This window comes from Crocodylus porosus, unplaced genomic scaffold (genome assembly GCF_001723895.1).
Source record: "Crocodylus porosus isolate Cpor-Errol unplaced genomic scaffold, CroPor_comp1, whole genome shotgun sequence".
In the NCBI taxonomy this organism is placed as follows: Eukaryota; Metazoa; Chordata; order Crocodylia; family Crocodylidae; genus Crocodylus; species Crocodylus porosus.
In genome coordinates this window covers 160,446,117-160,454,757 of record NW_017728886.1, presented here as the reverse complement: position 1 = coordinate 160,454,757, position 8,641 = coordinate 160,446,117, and the positions used below count along the sequence as shown (strand labels likewise).

Sequence of the window (8,641 nt, the reverse complement as noted above, 5' to 3'; positions counted from 1 at the left end):
ATACTGGTCTGAACATAGCCTTGGCCCTACCCTCTTCTGCATGTATCAATAGAAGGAAGGGATTGCACCTGAGAAGGTGCCGCGGTGAGCCGATGCTTCTTCAACACCTCGGAGATCTGAAAGCCATGCAGATTGAACTATTAGCTGACATAGTGATATTGCAGACGGATTTATCTGTGAGTGAATAACAGAGATCACAATGTAGAGGTAGATTTGTGAGGACCACTGAATCCACGAGAGAAACAATGGTGGCCAACCATTGCTAGCAGGGGTAGGATATAGATTCTTTCACAACAAATTCACAGAGATGATTTCAAATCACAGTCTGAGGGGTCAAAGGAACACACTGTGCAGATAGTAGGACAAAGACATCAATAGCACAGTTTGGGTTTAAATCTGGAGAAAGCAAGAGGGAAGATCAAAGAATAAGCTTTCATCAGATGGTATAAATTTGGGGAGGAAAAAACCCACACACTTCCAAGCAATGGGAATGAGGAGAAGGAAGAAAGAAGGGGAAAGTCAAAAGTAGGGAAGAGATGGGAGCAATATAAATATTTATATGAATAGTACAAGAAGGCTTGAATGCATTTCTTTAACCATGAGAACATGTCTTCATTGCCACATCTTCATACCTATCTGAGAGCCTGAGGTTGAGGCTGAGAGGGAAGGGAACCAGAAAGTTTTGTATTCACTGAAAATTTTGGATGTCTAGACAGCTATGAATGTTGCTGACATCACCCTAAAAAGTCTCTCTCACACACACACACAAAAGAAAGAAAGAAAGAAAAGAAAAACAGTTTCAAACACAAATCAACTTGCTTTCCACCATGCAGTCATATTTTTATTTTGCAAATTAAAAAAACAAACATTTTTGAGTCACGCTCCCCTCCCATTCATATCCTCCATCCTATTTAGATAAGTCATAATTCTTTTCTTGTGACATCATAATGCATTGCCATGAAAATCCATTTACAATTACAAGCACAAAACTGTAACTTCTTTGCATGGAAAGCAAATCACATGAAAGGAAAATTGTGGTTTAAACAAAGATCTTCTGTAATTAGAGATAATAACAAAGGAAATATTCATAATGACATCAAAGAATTCTTGTTTGAGCATTGTTTTTATTTGCCTCCTGAGGGAGTGTAGAGTTCTCTAATAACACAGTACTGATTTAAAAGGATGGGGATTAAAAAAAAAAGGGGGAAAAAAAGGAAGAGGGAACTACTGAGCAAATCCAGTTCCATACTGAATATGGAAAAAAACACATGGAAATCCAGAAGCAGTTATCTTATCAAACTAATCACAGGCTAGACATAACCTATGCACTGAATATGATATACAGAGATGTCAGAAGCAGTCAAACAGTTTTCCAGATAAGCACTGCACACAACACACTCCTCTGTAAAAGGAAACCCGGGGTGTGTTTCTGTACATATGGGAGACAGAGAGTGGGGAAATGAATTTCATCCACAAACATAAACATCGGCCTAATTTTGTGAAGCATGTGCAGCCAAAAATAGTCACGAATAATGTTACGCAATAAAACCTGGTATATCTCCCCGCTTCCAGTCCGGGAATCCTTGGCAGTTTGTTTGAACCAAGGCAGTAGTGTGGATGCAACACCGGTTATATAAACGGACTGCTCTTTTCTAAGGAGGACAGGGTTTAAATATACAGAACATTAAAGATGCATGCCTCAAAATACCCTTTGCGGCATCAGTTCAGTAATTAAAATAGCAAATGATGATCAAAATTTTATAACACTTCTGCTCCCTTGGAAAAAAATGGGTCAAAGAATAAACAGAAACAAACTATCTTTTGGTCCTTTTGCTGCACTTGGGAGTGAAAAAAAAAAAATAAGGGAGATAAATCTGCATAATACTGAACTGAATCTCTAATTCCAGTCAGCTTTTATCATTCAATCACCAAGTCTGTATGTGGAAAAATTCATGCTAATTCCCCCTAGCAACAGCCTCAGCCTATCAGGACACTCCATGCACCAGCCAGCTGCCAGCCAGCAAGAATAACTCTTAAGTAGGTCAGGCCTGTATTTCTAAAAATGCCATGGTCTAGTAACCCCACTGTCCCGTCTGTCTGCCCTGCCCCATAATAACCTCAATTGCTGGGTGACACAATGACATACTACCCTGTTAGAGCGCAATCAAATCATGCCGCATTATTCTGCTGCAAGCATCACTGCTAGATGAAGGACCCTTCGAGGGGCAGCATTAATCAGGCAGCCATTCATGTCCACTAGCACTTCACTCTGGAGATGGGTCCTGCATTAATGACCAGCTGTTTGAACTAACACAACAAAATAATGTCTTCCACCCTGTTGAGTGTACAGAATACACTATTCTGACCAGGCAGGTTATGCTCATTGACTAAGTCTAAGATGTAAATTAAAATGGGCTCAGACAATGCCAGCTTTTGTGACCTTCTATTAATTAAAGTACGTATGTTTAAATTATATTACATGCAATTCAAAGAGCTATTGGTTTAATATACAGTCATCTCCTCCTCCAAATTTGTGTTCACGGTCAAAAAACCTGTGTTTGTGCAATACAAAAATCTAGCTGCCCCAGTGTGTCTTCAGGAGGTAAACAAACAGAGCTGAACTGAGACTGACTTCTGCTGGGGATATGGAAACTAAGCGAACAACCTGAACAGAAACAGAAATGCAAGCTGAATATTGCAAAAGGGCATTGATAAAAGCCATGTAAACATTTTACAGCAAGAATGTGAAAAAGGTCAATCAGAGCAGATTAAGTACCCCCCACAATCATTGTTTAAATGCTGCTGTGTTAGCAGAGGAGATCTAAAACGAGCACAGAGTACAAAAATATCCTAAAATGGCCTGGGCATGTTCCTTTAAGAGCAAGCATCCCTGGTACTCTACAGTATTCCCAAAGAGCCATTCATGTTTGGCTTCAAGATTTTGCACTGAGCTTCACAAAGGTCGTTGCTTTTTTTTGCCCTCTTACACAGCAGCTGAACGTAAACCACATCAGGCCACCCTAATCCTTTTCGAGTGGTATTTGAGAATCACATCATTAATGCCAACACAGAATTTCACCATACTTTCCTTTGCATTTTCCTTCCTTTTAAACACCTCACTGTCTCTTGCCATTTTTTGCCCTTTCCAGCATGCTTCGGAGTCATACTGCTAGCTGCTCATACTACAGGGAGCCATGAAAGGCATTTTCTTGGATAGTTCATCTGCATTTTTAAAAGGGTTCACACTTTCGCTTAGTGACTATGTGCCCTCTGACAAGTTGATAATTTACCCTTCAATTATGCAGAATTCAGCAAGTCTTTTGCATGTAATCCATCCATGTTTGATTTATGAACACAGAAGATTAATTAATCCGTTTGCTCTCGTTTGAACCAGGCTTGATAACTAGGTTATGACTATCTCCTTATTTTGTGGCATACATCACATAGTTATTCTTGGAGAGATACAGTCGCTGACGTAACCATGAACTGCTAATTACAAGCTGCTGACATTTTGCTTGTCTCTGCAGCTTTGAAGCTATGAGCTGGAGTCTGTCTCTTCTTCTTCCTTGTTTGCTTTAAAGTCTCTGAGTTGGAAACACAGCATTCAAGAAATGGAGAGTCAAGGTGCAACTCCTTTGCAGAACTCAATGCATTTTCCAAGGCTATTTTTCTTTAAACAAACAAAACTACAGTTTGGGAGTAATAAGACTCCTGTACCCCCACACAGGAATGTTATCCAACAGCCGGCTAAATATAATCCAACACACAGGGCTGCCTTTGTAGGACGGGTAACAAATAGTGGAAGGGCCAGACAGGCGTCTTGCAGGGTAGCTCACCATGACTATTGGGAAATTCCCTCGTACGTATTTGAAAATGACTTCATGGTCTGGATTAATGTATAAAAAGAAAAAGCAAACAAAAAACAAAAGCAAAATAACTCCTTCTCATAGTAGGCAGCTGCTAAAAATCATCCAAAGTCCTCACTAGCTGAGAGCAGCATTTGTTTCCCTTAACTTCATTTTGCACATTACTCAGATATGGCCAACCTGAGCTGTCTACTGGTTTTTACCATACTAAGTCTGTCTGTATTATGACAAGTCCATCTGTTCTAAAAACACAATCTCTCAAATGTCCATCCAGGAACGAAAAATATCAGCATGCATTTCAGAGCAATTCACTGCCAAACTGTGAGCATTGCCTCTTTTCACTAGACCAAGAATCTCTTTTTGTAATTATAGGCTGATTTTGAAATTCTAAAAAAATGTAAATATAATGCTGAATTCATCTCAGTTGAGCATTTAGCCATCTGAAGTCTGTGGTAGCCAGCTGGTCCAGAAATCATCTGGGATACATTTATTTTGATTAGATTGATCACATTTCTATTTACAATATAGAATTTTTCACCATACTGAATACAGCTGTGTTTATAAAGATTTTAAGATGAAGAAAACAAAAACCCCACAGTTCCTCTTGCCACAATGCAGAAGATGCAGTGCTTCAAGGTGTTAAATTGAAAGGAGCTGCTTTCACATTTCTTACAAAGAATTCTGCATACATCTGTTTTCATAAAGTGCCTTCTTATTCAGGAAATGGGTGGAGAGCTGTAGCTGAAAATATAAGCTGCAATCAAGTCTGATCCAGCAAAGTGACAAACTTCCTGTGTAAATTGGTCAGAAATGTCTTTTTTCATGACTACATATGCACACACTCACATAGACACACACACACACACACACATATATATATATAAATATATACTGCATGGCCGCTCTTTTCCCTGGGGACATCGGTACAGTCACCTAGCTCATCAGTCCTCTCCTTGACAGCATCAGGAGTGTTCAGGCTACAATTTACAGTCCCTCCATCCATATATTATTTTGCAAATTATGCCATCTCTAGAATGAGAATGCACAGAATCAGACAAACAGCACACGGCATTTCTTCTTTCCGTTCACTTGCTCTCTCGCTGGCTGGCTCGCTTCTTTCCAAGGCTTTACCCTCACAGGCGGACACAACGGGTACCTTTATTTATCCATCTCCAGCACAATGCTGAGGTGAAGCACTACTGCATCACTGTGGCTTCTCCCACGTTAATCCTTTCGAGCCACAAAGGCTGGATTCTTGCTGCTGATGCCCTTGTTGTGTACTGAATTACTTTGCGTCATATTTCCTTAAACTTTCTCCCATCCCACCTTAGATTAACAGCCCACCTCAACCCCCAGAAAAACACCCTACATTGCAACCCTTCTTTTCCAGCAGCAATAGGAAAAAAATGCGCACAAAGTTCCATCGCTGCTCTTCCTTAGCAGTGTGCAGACGAGTGAGTCTCAAATCAGACATGCCAGGGTGAAGCACAGGCAGTGAGACTGCAGCAGCCCCAGTAGCAGCAGCAGAAACAGCAGCAGCAGCCGCCCAGGTAAATGGGGAAAAAGCAGGATACGCCGAGAGCGATGCAGCGTCGTAGCTGTAAGGGAAGACAATCTCGCTTCTTCCGAACAGCGCAGCTCTAAGCCTGCAGGAACGGAGGAACGGGAAGACCCAAAATTAAAAATAAAAATCAAAGAGTTAAGGATAAAGAATAATCATAATTAGTATTATTGTTATAAATGGTTACAACTTTATTTCTCTGGGCTTTTTTTTTTTTGGCTCTCCCCCCCCCAAAAGTCTCTCGTGTTGCTGAATGTTACTGTCCAGGAGTGCCGAGTCACAAAGGCTCACTCTCCAAAGCGCAGCAAAGCCCAGCGTCACATGAGAAACCACATGACGCACCCGAATCGGATGCTGATGTGGTCAACTATTTACTGGGGGGGGGGGAAATCTTGTACAAAGCATGCCCCTCTCTAGTGGTTAAAATGATTTTTTTCTTTTAACTATACCCCCTCCCAAAAAATGTTAGATATCTATCTGTAAACTACCAATACTTGAAGAGATGAGAGGATGCTGTTCCACAGACACTAGCTGGATGGCAGCAATATTACTTCTAGGTTACATTATTCAAAGCTGATTCCACTTAAGTGAATTCCTGAAAAGCATACTCCATATCTTTACAGGGCAAACAGGCTCAGAAATCCAATTCCATTATCTTTCCCTGCAATCTGTAGCTGAACCTGCATTCTGAATAATTTATTTTAAACTAATAAAACATTTGCAGAGACCACTCCTATCCCCTATCTAGCAGCACGGGCTAGACATGCTCAAGTGGGGAATGCTGGTCCCAGTGCAATGTACAAACAGAGGGGGCATTCATCATTTTTATAATTGGTGATTTTACTAGAGCAACCTGTCCTACAAGCAAGCTGGAAAAACAAGCAAAAGGTTGCTCCTGCTTTACTGAATACAACAGGGCTCTGGGTCTGGCAGTTTGGCATATGAGGGTTTCAAATAGGGGAAATATTTTAACATTGCCCTGATGAAAGCTCCAGATCTTGTGACATTTCTCGGTAGTGAGAGAAGCAGCAATCATTAGTTCCTGCAGAGGTGCTGTGCCATGGTGTTCAACTTCTTCACCTCTCCACAGCCCTTCCTAGCCCCAACTATGGCCCTGGGACTTCAGAACAGTGTTTGCTCCAAAAGGTTAACATCCTTGCTTGTTTTATTCGCATGCCTGCGGCATGGAACTAAGGGAGTGGTTGGCTGACAATAAAAATAAAAAAGAAGAAAAGCAGCTGACCTTGATGACTGAAGGAATCGTTGCTGCATAAAGTTATCATCCAACAAACAGAGTTAACAGCTTGTAGCTTGTTTTACCCTAGCATTTGTGCAAATGACAGAGCAGGTGGCACAGAGTATTCCATCCCCTTTGTCTGCACCACCACGCAATGCTGTGCTCCCTGGCTCTTTGCACTGAAACCGTAAACGGTGTCAGGAAAATGTAAAAAGATAGCTGTCGTGAACCCACACAGCTGTTGTCCATAGGATCTTGCTGCAAGCTGCAAGGTTTATGTAATGGAGATCAAGCATAGACTTCCCCAGAAGAAAGATATGTATAGTATGTGAATGGGAAAAGGGAGCACAAGCAGAAGAAAGTGCTCTTTTGTGTTGTTTTCAACCTTCCCAACTGCTCATGCAATAACAGATTACAAGAATTTGCACAAGGCAGTTAAAGCCTGTTCTCATTGGCTCCTAGCAGAAAGGGGCTTTTCAATGGGCTGCACCTACGAGGTGCCAAGTTCCACATAAAATCCAGATGTAGCAGCACCTAAATGTGAGGGAAATCTATATGGAGGGCTCCAGAACTATAATCATGTATGCAGAGATCATAAGGACATCACAGGTATCAAAAGAAGTTTTAAAATGCAGCGTGCCCAGTTATATTTAGATCCATTTCAAAACTGGATTGGACATAATCGGATATTGGCACATATAAAACAAACTTAGCCCTGTGGGTAGTGAATAATTCAAATTAGGCACTTGTGTTCAGTTTTAAAATCTACAAAACTGCATGGCCAAACCTCAAAATGATTCTTTCATAACTGAAATGGTAAGCCCAAATGATTGGCATAGGAGTGGGAAACAGCAAGAAAAGACACAAGCAGGATGTCTACAGAATTTTTGCTTACAAAGCTAAGGCAGCTACCTTGCATGAACAGCCTAAGTCCCATTTGTGTTCAGCTAACAGAACTACTGCAGCTTGAGAGAGAGATTAGTGGATCTATTTGGATCTAAGATACAATTATACCAAACCTTGACAGTGAGCTGATGACTTTCTCCACATTAACCCAGTGGGTCAAAGGGGATGGCAGACATACTTATTCTGGCCAAGCACATTTATATTTTTCTGTGCACATGCACAGCTCTTGGCATTGCTATTAAGGACTACTCCGTCTAATGTACATGCTTAGATCTAAGACAACCTTCAGTTAGCAAATGGAATAAGAATGAAGAGGTGGAGTGACCTGTTCAAAGAATGTGAAAATGTTTGCCTCTTGATCAAAAAAAATCCAGCTTCTTCAGTAGTGTCATTTCACCATCTGAGGACATTCCAACATCTACATTAAATAGCCAGAATCTTTAAGTTCAGTGCCCAGGCTCCTCCCTGACAAACTACGGTTAAATATGCCAGTTTTGATAATCATTTCAGGAGAAAAAAGCAAGGACTGGATGAGCACAAAGACTGAACTACTTGGAAACATTCCCCAAATATTGGTAGAATCATCCAGAGACTGGTGAAGAACATAACATTTGTGCAAGCAAATCAGGGTAAGTAACTACGCATTTGTCTATATATGCAATAACATATTTCATATATAAAAAAGGAGCAGGCAAGGTTCTTTGAGTAGATGCGATATATTTTACTAAACCAACTGAGTAATAATAATATAATAAAAAATATCACATCTACTCAAAGAACCTTGACTGCCTGTGTCCTTAAACCAACATGGCTACAACCGAAAACCCAGTACCAGGTAAAAATTAGGTTTTTAAGCACAAAAAGGTGTGCCTATAGTTAGGCTGGTGCAAAGTGGCTAGCATTCACTTCAGATTCAGATTCGAGTGATGCGTGGGACAGTGATTCAATTAAGTGACTTGAATCATTATCCCAAATTGATTTGGCTGAATCTGATTTGGAGATTTGGCCACTGCCAAATTGACCATATCTTTGAAACAAAAAGGGCCCATCCCCTGCCTGTTCTCCCAGTCC

The 8,641-nt window shown here is 40.8% G+C and overlaps 1 protein-coding gene across 1 annotated transcript in view; it reads right to left on the bottom strand.

The window, feature by feature from the left end:
• Nucleotides 1–823: 823 nt before the first annotated feature.
• LOC109316110 overlaps nt 824–8,641 on the bottom strand; it is a 396,050-nt gene continuing 388,232 nt past the window's right edge. The window contains exon 9 of the transcript XR_002102772.1: nt 824–5,512. The gene's annotated coding sequence lies outside the window, so the exon portion shown is untranslated. The remainder of the gene's footprint in view (nt 5,513–8,641) is intronic.